Below are 15,888 nucleotides of genomic sequence, written 5' to 3'. Positions count from 1 at the left end.
ATCGCTACACGCATTGTGAACAAGTCATTATGAGGGGAGGACGTTCCTCCCAAACGGCAGGGTTGAACCTGCAACAAGTAAGGTAGGAGAACTTAGTTTCTTGACTTACCTTTTTTACAGGCAGGCTGATGAAAACTGGCTGGGGAGAGTCTGCAGAACTGCAGGCAGCCAGCAACGGCCGGGGGCACCACTATCTCCCTTAAACGGGAGCCGGAGCCGACCTCAGCTCCAGCAGGACGCCGACAGCGGTGGAGCATTCTGGAGCCGTCATTCCGACGGCTCGGACAACAGCCCCACGGACCTATACTACATGGGTCCGAGGGGCTGGAAGGTGCTGGGTTTTTCCACAGCACTAAAAATAGCGGCAAGCGGTCAGTGCCCGAGAGCACCGAGTACACGTTGGAGCCGCTGGGCCTGGGTCGCGAGCGGCCAGTTCCCCGAAAGGACTGGACTGCGTTGGAGCACCCCAGGCCCAAGTGGAGAAGGAGCGGCACAGTGCGGGAAGCACTGCACCGCGTTTTTTTAAACTACCAGACCTGCGGCTGCGAGCGGCCAGCTCCCCGAGAGGACTGCACCGCGTTGGAGCACCGCAGGCCCAAGTAGAGAAGGAGCGGCACAGTGCGGGAAGCACTGCACCGCGTTAAAACTGCCATACCTGCGGTTTGCGAGCGGCCAGCTCCCCGAGGGACTGAACCAAAGATTATAGAGGAGCAAGATCTTTGGACTGAACCGCGTTGGAGCACCGCAGGCTAACGGCAGTACGGGCGGCTCAGTGCTGTGAGCACTGCACCGCGCTTTGGAGCACCGCAGGCCAACGAGGATACAGGCGGCACAGTTACCGTGTACATTGCACCGCATTGGCACTGCGGGGCCTGCACCTGCGAGAACATACCGTTTTGCAGCGATGCAGGTCCAAGAAGAAATCCTCCAGTGGGTAAGTCCCATAGCAGCACCTTATACAGGTCTGTATTTCACTTCTACTATTACAGGGAAGTGGTTGAGGAAAAGACAGACTCAGGGAGAAGGAAGCAGCACCTTTTCTATAGGGCTATAATTATGCTTCTCTCTCCCCAGTAGACTCTTCTGTCAGAAGAGTGCTGGGGTCAAGTCTAGGGCAAACCCTGGACAGGTAAACAGATGTAAGAGCTGTAACAATGAGGTGATGCCTTTTCTAAGTCACAAAGTACATAGAGTGCATTATTAGTCCTTTCCTGATAGAAATACAGGAATATTTATGTTGTGACTGAAGGATTTAGCAGTCCAAAAATTTACTGACAAATTCCATTCCCATCTGGGAAGTCACACGGGAATGTCTGTCTATGTTTCAGGGGGAACAACAGTACAGCTGTGAGTAAAGCTAACTGGGAAAGATCTACAAACCAGGTTAGAAGCCAGCATAGACCATATGTTTTCTATCTACTGCAGGGGCAAACATTAGCTGACACCATAGCTGTCACTTGCCACCGGGGATTGTAAATCCCTGAATGTACTAAACTAATCAATTTATGCATCTGGTTACATCCAACCGGGATTGACGCGGGCCTGTGTAAACCCGAAACCTCCTAGCAAAATCTTTTTATTTGGGGGTGACCTATCTAGAAGGTCAAGGAGTTGGACAATGAAGCCAAACTGGAGCTCATCTAAACGTCCAAACATCATCCTCAAAGGTATCGCCCCTATGCTGGAAGATGTGTACACCAACAACACACGGCCTCGGGGATCCAGAAGAAAACAGTAAAACCAGAAGGAAGCAAGGAGGTTGGTGAGAGAAGACATCGAATAAATAACTTTTTGACACTCATATCTTAAACAGTATCCGGGGATACACAATAGAATTTTACAACACATAATCTTCTAGTCCAGCTGATATATCGAGAGAGGAATTTGGAGGAGAACACCAAATGGATATTGGGCTATAGTATTTGCTGATGTTTCTACACGATATGGAACACCAGATGCCGATCTACTCGTATCCAGACATAATCACCAATTACCAAATATGTCATATGGGATACAGACACTGGACATCAGCAACAGATGGGGTTTTAGCTGCATTGCAAGGGAAGAATTATTATCTACGCATTCCCTTTCTAACAAAATAGGATATGGCGCTTGACGCATCAATCATAGATCAGATCTCGGCTTTTTGGCTAAGATCAAGTATAATATCTGTTCTTATCAGTTTAAATATCTGATATGTCCCTTATCTAGGGACCATATATTATAAAATTAAATAAATAAATAAATAAATAAATAAATAAAAATTTAAAAGTGAAAAATAAATAAAACGATATATTCGTTTTAAAAACAGAAACCTTTTCTATTGTTAAGTGTATTCGTTTTAAGAACGAAAATGGCAAGCATTGATTCAAAGGATGCTTACAATTTCAGTACCCATAACAGGTGACCACGGACGTTATTTTTATCTAATTGGATGGCTCAGCTCTAGCACTATAGAGCACTACCTAATGTGTTTACATTAGCACCTAGGTTATTTACAAAATATGACAACCAGCCACACAATGGTAATGGCTTCTTTGGATGACATACTAATTGTGTGGAAACTTAGGACGGGCTGAACAAACGGTAATAGCCACTATACAATTATTTGGAAACTAGGATCATTATCCATCCAATTAAATCAAAATTAAAGCCTTCAAACTAAAGGGATTATTTGGGGTTCACCATTAACTCAGTTCCTCATGTCAGTAACTTTGCCAACAGAGGTTACAACCTTAATAGAGGCATACAGCAAAATCATTGACATGAGGTTAAACCATCCATCAGACTGGTAGCAAGAATATTGGCAACATATGGTTTCCAGCCACATAATTCAGACCCTTACATTATAAAGATTTACAGAGGGCCAAAATATGAGCTCTTAAAATTAATGGTGATCATTTCGATAGAATGATGATGCCATACAGAAGCCATATTGGAACTAAATGGTGGAAAGATAACATTGGGCATTGCTCCAATCCTATCATTGTCAGCAACCAGTCTATGGTCCTACATATGGATACTATGCACTAGGATGGTGTGTTACCAATTCCATCTCCAGCTGTGGAGGAAGATGGAATACACAGCAAGCATCATTATTACTAACACTGGGCATAACTACCTGGAAATGTTGGGTGTTTTTTCATGGCCTAAAGTCATGTTGCTCTGGAATATATTAAACAGGTTATTAGATTATAAATTAACAACACTACTGTGGTAGCACATATCAACCACATGGGTGAAAGGGAATCTACATCATGGAACAATCTGGCCAACACAATTTGGTAACCTCATCAGGGGGGGGTACTAAGGGAAACACTACGAGACTCTGCGTCTGGTGTTTTAATAGTACCCGACTGACCTACCCAACCATGGTTCTAGGTGGTACTGGGAATGAGATTAGAACCATGCAGCACCATCCAAAACAGACGGCCAGAGCAATGGACATGATCACAGCGGGCCACAGACAATCAACCTAAAGACAATGTCTAAAATACATAAACTAATGGGAGATGTGTTGCAACCATAATACATCATCCAGCCTGTTAGGAAGCTTTGTTAACCTACAGGGGCTTAGTATTAGTGACATCAACTGTGCCAGAAGTGGCCCATCTACTTACCTATGGCAAGAGAACGGAACAACAGCTTATGAGGGACACTTTTTATGGGAATTCCCCAAAGACCAGGTATTCCCAAATATGGGACATCAGCATCGTCTTAACGTTGTTAAAGAACTGGGCTCCAGCCACAGCGCTGTCATTACAGTTTTTGACATTTTACAAAACTGTCATGCTGATGGCTTAGGTCACGGCACTAAGGACTCAGTCCCTACCAAATTAAGGCTGGATACCTTGACCAGTTCACCTGGCAACTTACACTTCTATATTCAGGAATTAGGGAACTAAACAGACAGGGGTCAGCAGGCCTTAAAATAACATTTTTTTTTAGAGCCTACCCTACAGATGATTGACTGTGTTGTGAGACACCTACAAATATACATGGAACAAACCCAGACCATCAGTGGCACAGAAGAGGAACTTCTCATCAACGACAGACAGCCTCATTAAAGAATAACAGGCCAGGCCAGCTAAATGGCTAACATAGTATTGACAAAAGTTGGTGTAAACACTAACTGGGTTAAAATCTCACTCCACCAGGCTGCAGCAACGTCGGCAGCATTTAAATTGGAGGTTCCTATGGATAAAATCCTCAGGACTGCAGGATGGCCATCGGAAAGAACATTCTAAAGATTATAACTAACCAGTAATGGAAACTGGAATTTTTCAGAAACATTGTTAAGTTTCTGTACCATAATTTACCCCAAAAAGCAGGGGCTATCAATTATTATTAACTTTATGGTTATTTATATATATCATATTGATGTTCAATATGTTATCACTATTCTCCCCAAAACCAAGGCAGACGTGATGATGGACTCGTTCCACGGCTTGAATCACAGAGCTTTGAAATCTTCATGTAGTCACTCACGTGACTCCGAAGTAAAATAGTAAGATTAAACGAGAATTTACCAGTTCGAAGTTTGATCTGTATTTTATGAGGAGTAACGTTGAGGGAATACATGCCCTCCGCTCCCACCCTTGATCATAAACACAACTGGTATCTTTTCTCTAATCTTACTATGCTTAAGTCATTACAGGTATCTGTGATTCACTCCGCTGCTTTGAAGAATGACACACGTGCGTGCTGGCGGGTTCTTCGTGTATTCCCTCAACGTTACTCCTCATAAAATACAGATCAAACTTCGAACTGGTAAGTTCTCGTTTAATCTTACTATTCTACCTGACCCAAGATAAAGCTTCATCCTCCAGATCTATTCCCCTCTGCAATAATAAATATATCATTGCAACAAATATTTCAATGCACTTCTTGTCTCAGTGTAAAATCAGGGTGACCTGCATCTCTGAGCTTTGATGTATGGCTGCAGTTGTTTCTAAAGGGCAAGCAGAGATCAAGTGGTCTGTTAAATATAGCAGCTAATGAATTTGGCAGGCACAGGGCATTACTTGGATGTACCTGTTTGATCTTTTCTGCAGCTTTGAAGAAGCACTGTGTAGTGAGGTTGAATCAGCAGCATGCAACCTGACACAGTGGTCATTAACTTCTTCTGCATATGTCCTTGAAGCTGAACAAAATAACAATGACAGACTAATGCAGTGTGCCCAACTCACCGATGTGATCATCATTTAAAACATCATAACATTGATCAAGTACATTTCATATTCCCTTTATTTTTAACATTTTTCTATGGATGTACGGAAACCTAATTATTTCTTCTATGTAAAGCACTTTGGTTTCAACGCAAGTTGATTTAATAGTGCTATTTAAATAAAATGTACTTACTTACTTACTTTATCAGCATGCAATAATTTCCCTTCTAATTGAGACATTTCAAACAGAAAAGCTGTTTATTCAAATTTTGTTGCTATAGATAAAGTTAAGTGAAATATTTATTTCTGAACCCGATTTTAAGTATTTAGGGTGTACTAGACGACTCAGAATGAAGATGTGGGGGGGGGGGGGGACCTGAAAGTCCCCAACACACCCAAAAACTGACACAGTTAAAGGAGATTACTATAATGTGCTCACAGTCCTGCCAGTTTCAGGACAGAGGCCTCTATTATATTCAGAATAGGATATTAGGCCTCTAGTTTGCTGTTAAATGAATGTGAGCTCAGCATTGCTCAACACGCGGAAATTAGATTGTCAAAGTACCTCAGGGCAGACAAGTTGAAATTATTTTCTGAGGAGCTTGTTTCAGTATACTCTCTCTCGAAGAGACCAGATGTAATCAGCAATCCGGTTTCAGTTTAGTTTATTGTCACGTGTACCGAGGTTCAGTGAAAAGCTTTTGTCACTTGCTATCTAGTCAGCAGAAAGACAAACTAATGACAGAGAGATGGTATCAGATGCCAGAGACCCGGGTTCAATCCTGGCATTGTGTGCTGTCTCTGTGGAGTTTGCGTATTCTCCGTGTGGCAACTGAGCTTTCTCTGGGAGATTCAATTTCCTCTCACATCCCAAAAACTAGGTTAAGTAGCCACTGTAAATTGTTGTGAGTGTGTACAATTTGGGAGTTAAAATGAATGTGGGGAGAATTTAAAAAATGGGATTAATGTAGGATTAGAGGAAGCGAATACTTGATGATTGGGGGTGGATACTTGATGATTGGGGGTGGATACTTGAGGATTTAAGGGTGAGACAGAGGGCCTGGTTCCATGCTGTATCTCTCTAACTATGACTCTAAAACTCTTTATTGGTGCCTTCTCCATAGAAACATGTCTGAAATGTCCCACAGTGAATCTTGTTGCTGCAATACAGTATGAACCTTGAGACAAGCCCTGTAATTATTGTCTTAAAACAGCAATGAGTGTTTGCAACCATTTTACATATAAGAATACGTTGTGCCCCAGAAAAATCATCCAAGTAACTGTGCAAGCTTCATGTGCCTTTCTTTGACTTGCGTTCATTGCCTTGTGTATTAACAAAACTTCACCTTGTGTGGACCGCTGGTAAACACTTTCAACCCAAAGCCACACCATTAATTATTAATAGAATTTGTCTTCACCTTTAGGCATTTTTGAGATGTATCATCAGTGGCAAAGCAAGTAGTTCTTGCCATCCCTAACTGTCCTTACATTTGCATTGAACCCATTAGGGTTTCAAGACAGGAGTCACTTTTCAGAGGATACCTAGTTTCTGGCACGGTTTTGTTCCATAGTCTTTTCATGGCTGGTTTAATTGATTTTTTGCATCAAAGGTAACACCAGGATATTGACTATGGGATCTAGGCCGTGGGCTAATATAGTTTCTGCAGTAGGGTGACTGAAAGTGAATAGGATACTCCAAGTGTGGCCACACCAACATCTTGTACAACAATATGTAACATAATGTCTCAACTTCTGCACTCAGTTCCTTGACTGCTGAACGACAGCGTGCAAAAGCCTACTTCACCACTTTACATACCTGCGATGCTACTTTCACGGAACTAGACGTGTACTACTAGATCCCTCTGCTCCGTAATATTGCCCACTTGCACAGCAAATTAAGATCCCACTGGAATTCATTTTCGCTATCTGCGATACCTATTAGACGGTCATCTGCAAATGTACTAATCATGCCTTCCACATTCTCAACCAAATCATTGATGTAAACCCCAAACAGCAATGGGTCAGCACCAATCCCTGATGACCCGCTGAATTACTCCAGCATTTTGTGTCTATTTCTATCCAGTCAGCTTGCTCTTTCTGGATCGCATGCGATCTGACCTTCCAGAGCAGTCCACCAAGTGGAAATTTATTAAATGTTGTGTTTTAATGACTGTTGGCAGATCAATTTCCCTCCTGGGATAAATAAAGTTCTATCGTATTGTATCCTATGCCTTGCTGTGGACAATAAAGACGATGTCTATGGCCCAACCTTCTTGATTACCACTTCAAAAAACTCAAATTCATGAGACATGATATCCCATGTACAAAATTATGCAAGCTATCCCTAATCGACCCTTGTCTTTCGAAATGCATGTATATTTTATCCCTCCAAATCCTAGTAACTAACTTGTAAGCCATTTGAATGCATTATCAATATTATGACCACCCGACAGACTCAGAAGGCCGAGCACCTCCATAACACAAGCACAGCACCTGGAAGCTACAGGGAGGTCTCAATTGTGCTCGAAAATATGGTCACTGGGTCAGCCTTCAGGCAAGACTTAAGCATAGGACGATTGGATCATCACCTTCACTCTCCCACCCTACTTCCTAGCATCCTTCTGTACAAACGTACAGACGCAGGAACACAAGGTGGAAGACCGAAGAGCACGACCGCTGTAACAGAGGGGCACGAGGGACCGCTGCATACTCTGCTTCACAGAGACATGGTCTACCCCCAGCAAACTTCACAAAGACATGGTCTACCCCCAGACATGCCGTTCCAGCCTCAAGATGTATTGAAGAAAGTATTCTCATTGGTTGCATCATGACCTGGGATGGAAATTGCAAAGTGCAAGAACACAAGAGACTGCAGAGAGTGATGGACTCAGCCCGGTCCAACAGGGCAGAGCCCTCCCCTGCATTTAAAGCATCCACATGAGGTGCTGCCTCAAGGCGGCAACATCTATCATCAGGGATTCAAACCATCTGGTTCTTGTCCTCATTGCTTTGTTGCAGGATTGACAGCAGCTGGAAGTTACATACCAGCAGTGAGCTTTCCTACAACAATTAGGTTCTTGAACTAATGTGCACATCCCTAATCCTACTTCAGCTGTGGAACACCACTGATCACCACTTGCACTACTGTGGACTTCATTTAGTTTAGCTGATCTTAGAAATACAGCATGGAAACATACATAGAAACATAGAAATTAGGTGCAGGAGTAGGCCATTCAGCCCTTCGAGCCTGCACCGCCATTCAATATGATCATGGCTGATCATCCAACTCAGTATCCCGTACCTGCCTTCTCTCCATACCCTCTGATCCCCTTAGCCACAAGGGCCACATCTAACTCCCTCTTAAATATAGCCAATGAACTGGCCTCAACTACCCTCTGTGGCAGAGAGTTCCAGAGATTCACCACTCTCTGTGTGAAAAAAGTTTTTCTCATCTCGGTTTTAAAGGATTTCCCCCTTATCCTTAAGCTGTGACCCCTTGTCCTGGACTTCCCCAACATCGGGAACAATCTTCCTGCATCTAGCCTGTCCAACCCCTTAAGAATTTTGTAAGTTTCTATAAGATCCCCTCTCAATCTCCTAAATTCTAGAGAGTATAAACCAAGTCTATCCAGTCTTTCTTCATAAGACAGTCCTGACATCCCAGGAATCAGTCTGGTGAACCTTCTCTGCACTCCCTCTATGGCAATAATGTCCTTCCTCAGATTTGGAGACCAAAACTGTACGCAATACTCCAGGTGTGGTCTCACCAAGACCCTGTACAACTGCAGTAGAACCTCCCTGCTCCTATACTCAAATCCTTTTGCTATGAAAGCTAACATACCATTTGCTTTCTTCACTGCCTGCTGCACCTGCATGCCTACTTTCAATGACTGGTGTATCATGACACCCAGGTCTCGCTGCATCTCCCCTTTTCCTAATCGGCCACCATTTAGATAATAGTCTGCTTTCCTGTTTTTGCCACCAAAATGGATAACCTCACATTTATCCACATTATACTGCATCTGCCAAACATTTGCCCACTCACCCAGCCTATCCAAGTCACCTAGCATCCTCCTCACAGCTAACACTGCCCCCCAGCTTAATGTCATCTGCAAACTTGGAGATATTGCCTTCAATTTCCTCATCCAGATCATTAATATATATTGTAAATAGCTGGGGTCCCAGCACTGAGCCTTGCGGTACCCCACTAGTCACTGCCCGCCATTGTGAAAAGGACCCGTTTACTCCTACTCTTTGCTTCCTGTTTGCCAGCCAGTTCTCTATCCACATCAATACTGAACCCCCAATGCTGTGTGCTTTAAGTTTGTATACTAATCTCTTATGTGGGACCTTGTCGAAAGCCTTCTGGAAGTCCAGATACACCACATCCACTGGTTCTCCCCTATCCACACTACTAGTTACATCCTCGAAAAATTCTATAAGATTCGTCAGACATGATTTACCTTTCGTTAATCCATGCTGACTTTGTCCAATGATTTCACCACTTTCCAAATGTGCTGCTATCCCATCTTTAATAACTGACTCTAGCAGTTTCCCCACTACCGATGTTAGACTAACTGGTCTGTAATTCCCCGTTTTCTCTCTCCCTCCCTTCTTAAAAAGTGGGGTTACGTTTGCTACCCGCCAATCCTCAGGAACTACAGAATCTAAAGAGTTTTGAAAGATTATTACTAATGCATCCACTATTTCTGGAGCTACTTCCTTAAGTACTCTGTGATGCAGCCTATCTGGCCCTGGGGATTTATCGGCCTTTAATCCATTCAATTTACCCAACACCACTTCCCGACTAACCTGGATTTCACTCAATTCCTCCAACTCCTTTGACCCGCGGTCCCCTGCTATTTCCGGCAGATTATTTATGTCTTCCTTAGTGAAGACGGAACCAAAGTAGTTATTCAATTGGTCCGCCATATCCTTGTTCCCCGTGATCAACTCACCTGTTTCTGACTGCATGGGACCTACATTTGTTTTAACTAATCTCTTTCTTTTCACATATCTATAAAAACTTTTGCAGTCAGTTTTTATGTTCCCTGCCAGTTTTCTTTCATAATCTATTTTTCCTTTCCTAATTAAGCCCTTTGTCCTCCTCTGCTGGTCTCTGAATTTCTCCCAGTCCTCCGGTATGCTGCTTTTTCTGGCTAATTTGTACGCATCATCCTTCGCTTTGATACTATCCTTGATTTCCCTTGTTATCCACGGATGCACTACCTTCCCTGATTTATTCTTTTGCCAAACTGGGATGAACAATTTTTGTAGTTCATCCATACAGTCTTTAAATGTCTTCCATTGCATATCCACCGTCAACCCTTTTAGAATTAATTGCCAGTCAATCTTGGCCAATTCACGTCTCATACCCTCAAAGTTACCTTTCTTTAAGTTCAGAACCATACGCTTCAGCCCATCAAGTCCACACTGATCATCAATCACCCGCTGACATTAGTTCTGTTATCCTACTTTCTGATCCACTCCCTACATATTTGGCATGATTTAACAGAGGTCAATGAACCTACAAACCTGTACATCTTTGGGATGTGGGAGGAAACTGGAGCACCAGGAGGAAATGCACAGTCACAAGGAGAATGTGCAAATTTCACACAGACAGCACTCATAGTCAGAATCAAACCTGGGTCTCTGGCACTGAGAGGTTTCAATTTTAATGCATTTTCTAATTGTGTTCTGTGCCAATTTTTTCCACAATTTTTGTTTTTCACAGCCTTGTATAATTTATGTATAATTTAAGTTGTTTCTGTTTTCTGAGTCTCTGTACATGTAATGCTGTTGCAAGCAAGGTTCGGCGACTTGAATGCCTAGGAGTAAAGAAGTTGTGAACACTGCCAAGTCCATCACGGGCTCTGACCTCCCCACCATCGATGGGATTTACCAGAGTCGCTGCCTCAAAAAGGCAGCCAACATCATCAGAAACCCACACCACCCTAGCCACACATTCATTTAACCCGTGTCATCAGGAAGAAGGTACAGGAGCCTGAAAACTAATGTCCAAATTCAGGAACAGCTTCTTCCCTGCAGCCATTAAGCTGTTTAACAATACCATCTCAAATAAGCTCTGAACTGCAGAGACATTTATTGTACATTTTTTGGTGTACGTATACATGTGTGTGTATATACATTTGTTCTCAAATTTATTACAGTGTACTATGTTTACATATTCCGTTGTACCGCTGCAAGTAAGCATTTCATTGTTCTATCTGGGACATATGACAATAAAACACTGAACCTTTTGTTCCTATACCTCACTGTACTTGTGCATATGATAATGAACTTGACTTAACTTGAGTAGACTCTTTGAGTGGTAATTATAGACAATAGACAATAGGTGCAGGAGTAGGCCATTTGGCCCTTCGAGCCAGAACCGCCATTCAATGTGATCATGGCTGATCATCCCCAATCAGTACCCCGTTCCTGCCTTCTCCCCATATCCCCTGACTCCGCTATTTTTAAGAGCCCTATCTAGCTCTCTCTTGAAAGCATCCAGAGAACCTGCCTCCACCGCCCTCTGAGGCAGAGAATTCCACAGACTCACCACTTTCTGTGAGAAAAAGTGTTTCCTCGTCTCCGTTCTAAATGGCTTACTCCTTGTTCTTAAACTATGGCACCTGGTTCTGGACTCCACCAACATCGGGAACATGTTTCCTGCCTCTAGCGTGTCCAAGCCCTTAACAATCTGATATGTTCCAATGAGATTCCCTCTCATCCTTCTAAACTCCAGAGTGTACAAGCCCAGCTGCTCCATTCTCTCAGCATATGACAGTCCCGCCATCCCGGGAATTAACCTTGTAAACCTACGCTGCACTCCCTCAATAGTAAGAATGCCCTTCCTCAAATTAGGGGACCAAAACTGCACACAATAGTCCAGGTGAGGTCTCACTAGGGCTCTGTAGAACTGCAGAAGGACCTCTTTGCTCCTATATTCGATTCCTCTTGTTATAAAGGCCAACATGCCATTCGCTTTCTTCACTGCCTGCTGTATCTGCATGCTTACTTTCATAGACTGATGTACAAGGACCCCCAGATCCCATTGTACTTCCCCTTTTCCCCAACTTGACGCCATTTAGATAGTAATCTGCCTTCCCGTTTTTGCTACCAAAATGGATAACCTCACATTTATCTGCTTTAAACTTCATCTGCCATGCATCTGCCCACTCCCCCACCCTGTCCAAGTCACCCTGCATTTTCATAGCATCCTCCTCACAGTTCACACTGCCACCCAGCTTTGTGTCATCTGCAAATTTGCTAATGTTACTTTGAATCCCTTCATTCAAATCATTGATGTATATTGTAAATAGCTGCGGTCCCAACACCGAGCCTTGCGGTACCCCACTAGTCACTGCCTGCCATTCTGAAATGGCAGAATTTTGGTTGTTTGTCTTTTGCACAAAAGTCCGCGAGCATTGCCACTTTCATTTCACTGCACATCTCGTATGTGTATGTGACAAATAAACTTGACTTGACTTGACTTGAAAGGGACCCGTTAATCCCTACTCTTTGTTTCCTGTCTGCCAACCACTTCTCTATCCATGTCAGCACTCTACCCCCAATACCATGTGCCCTAATTTTGCCCACTAATCTCCTATGTGCCCACTATCCTAGTTAAATGCATCCTTTTTTGTGGTCAGGACACAATTGGGAAAATTTGCTCTATATCCATTAGATGCCAATGTTGTAGTGGAACACTGTTGCTTGGCATGGGCAGCTCTGAAATACAAGTCTTTAAGCCTATAGACTGATACTATCAGGTCCCATACTCGTTGTTGCACCTAACAATCTAAACTGCTTCTTGATGTCATGTGAAGCGCGTCAAATGAGTTGAAATCTGATGAATGCAATATTCAAGAAAGTCAAAATGGTTCATCTACCCAGCATTTCTGGGTGGGAATAAGGAATGCTTCAGCCCTGCCTTTGGCACCCACATACCAAAGATTTAGTAGAGTTATAGAATCATACATGGAACAATCACTTCTGCCCCTCCTCGAATCTGTGCCAGCTATTAATTACCAACCTAACCTAATCACATTTTCTTGAACAGGGTCTACAACCATGGTATGGTATTTCAAGAGCTAAATACTTCTTCCATGTTGTGAGAAGTATTTCATATCTCATATTACATGGATAGGACATGTTTGGAGGGATATGGACCAAGTGCAAGCAAGTGGAACTAGTGTAGCTGGGACATGTTGGCCAGCGTGGGCAAGTTGGGCCAAAGGGCCTGTTTCCACACTGTATCACTCTATGACTCTAGATCTTCAACGCATTTTGTTAGCACTGTCACCCATGTGCATTTCTGATCTCCTGGCCCTGTGCAGTTGCAGGACATCTCTCCTACTCAAAGCTCCTCTGCACATATCTCCAGTGCAGCTGCTGAACACAAAAGTGGGCTGTTTGCCAAGGCAGTTCACTTTCTGATTGGTTGTCAATATCCATTCCATTCACAACGTTCATCTGACTTTTAGCACTGTAGACCAACTTAACCTTAGACCTAAGGTAGACACAAAATGCTGGAGTAACTCAGCGGGACAGGCAGCATCTCTGGAGAGATGACGTTTTGGGTCGACACCCTTCTTCAGACTGTTGTCAGGGGAGTAGGAGGGACAGAAATAGTATGTGAGCAGTGAGAGAGGATGTTGCCGAACTCTCGTCAGAGAGAGGAGGAGAACGTCTTCAAAGTAGACATACCTTGAGGAGATTGTAACCTTAGACCTAATCTCTCGTGATGTTGATCCTCTCATCACGGCATCCGGAAAATTAATAACACGGTTAGCACTGGCTGCAAGATGTATTAATCCACAAACAAACAGTGTGAAATTGGCCGAATACAATTAACACATTTGCTTGAATATCTGTACCCACTTTAAGGGCACCTGTACCCAGATTTGTCATCATGTCTACACAAATAGTTATGTTAACACTGGAGGCCAATTCACTGGATGTTCTCAAGAGAGAGTTAGATACAGCTCTTAGGGCTAACGGAATCAAGGGATAGGAGGAGAAACCAGGAACGGGGTACTGATTATGGATGATCAGCCATGATCGTATTGGATTGCGGTGCTGGCTCAGAAGGGCCGATTGGCCTACACCTGCACCTATTTTCCATGTTTCTGTGTTTTCAGGTTGATAAAGGTACCTATAAATTGCCACACATGTGGCAGGTATTTTGTTGGAACGCAAATATTTAAACCATGCATAACTTTAGAATTTGTGTTTTGAAATACTTTTCACGACATGATTAAAAATCTGTTTAGAGTGGTGTGAGCATAGCTTTAAAGCATTGAGAAGTTTTCACTGCAGTTCCATAAAGAAACATTTTTTTGGCAGCAGATTAATGGTTAATTAGCTGGTGCCTTTGCATCTCGTTTTATGATTCTGAACCTGCATTTATAAAATTTAAATGTCACACGTGGCAATGTATGGTTTTCGCCTGACATAACTAAAGGTGATTATCTATATTACTAAAAGTCTGATCTTGTGCACTTCCTGTTGTTCTGTATATTGATTTTAGAAAAAACGCTGCCACTTACGGCTGTGATTTTTGGCCATCTTACTCAGAGTCCCTCTCTGCTGAGCAGGACAAGAGGATTTTTCCCACGGATGAAAAATAAAAGAGTTATTAGTGTTTAAAAAATGTTGAGATTCTCGCTCCTGAAGGCCACGCCCCTTCCGGAGGGACTATAAAACCCGGAAGTGCTGAATGCCCCAGTCAGTCTCTGCAAGATGGGGGAGCGAAAGGGTCACGTATCTCAGTCTGAGCTGTGAATAACACTGAACACATGTCTACTAAACTGTGGGTGGTTTTATTAACCAGTCAGTGCTCTTAATGTGGTTTGAAAATATAGTTTGGAAATGCTAAAGCTGTGTTGCCTTTGGTTTGGAAATGCTAAAGCTGTGTTGCCTTTGGTTTGGAAATGCTAAAGCTGTGTTGCCTTTGGTTTGGAAATGCTAAAGCGGTGTTGCCTTTGGTTTGGAAATGCTAAAGCTGTGTTGCCTAGTTAAAGTTGCCTTGCCCAATTAAAGTTGCCTTGTCTAATTAAAGTTGCCTTGCCTAATTAAAGTTGCCTAATTAAAGTTGCCTTGCCTAATTTAGATATGTCACAGAGACACTACATTTGGAAAACATTAGGCTTGTCTTGGCAGAAAAACCAGATCAATTTCTTAAGACATATTCACCCTTTACTGAATTCTTACAACAAAAGTATGGTGAAACACAAATATATATTAAAATCCAATGCTAGGTTGGGTGAGGCGGGATGGGGGGGGGGCAAGGTATATCTCTATTTTTCTTTTTTTTAATTCCTCTATATTTCTGCTACACTGCTTTGGTAGTTTAGGGGACTTTCTCTTGTTATCCTTTACTCTATCTTTTCACTTGTTACTTCTTTCCTTTCTTGCTTTCTCTTTCTTTCCTTTTTTCCATTTTTATAATTTAGGTTATAAGGTTAAAAATGAAGCTGTACAATAATTGTATAATTCTAGATGCCAAATGTTTTATCTTGGTACAATTGCTTCTAATAAATAAAAAATTTTCATAAAAATTCTTTTTTTTAAAGTTGCCCTGCCTTCTATATAATTAAAAGTCTAATCTTGACCACTTCCTGTTTGCACTTTATATTGATGTTAGAAAAAATGTTACCATGTACGGCTGTAATTTTTGGCCATCTTACCTCCGCTCATCAGGTGCCGAGGATTT

At 42.6% G+C, this 15,888-nt stretch overlaps 1 pseudogene; it reads left to right on the top strand.

Moving 5' to 3' along the window:
- Positions 1-2,130: 2,130 nt before the first annotated feature.
- LOC116971648 lies at positions 2,131-2,239 on the top strand (annotated as a pseudogene).
- The last annotated feature ends 13,649 nt before the right edge of the window (positions 2,240-15,888 follow it).

This window comes from Amblyraja radiata, chromosome 3 (genome assembly GCF_010909765.2).
Source record: "Amblyraja radiata isolate CabotCenter1 chromosome 3, sAmbRad1.1.pri, whole genome shotgun sequence".
NCBI lineage: Eukaryota > Metazoa > Chordata > Chondrichthyes > Rajiformes > Rajidae > Amblyraja > Amblyraja radiata.
This window is presented reverse-complemented; position numbering and strand designations above follow the sequence as displayed.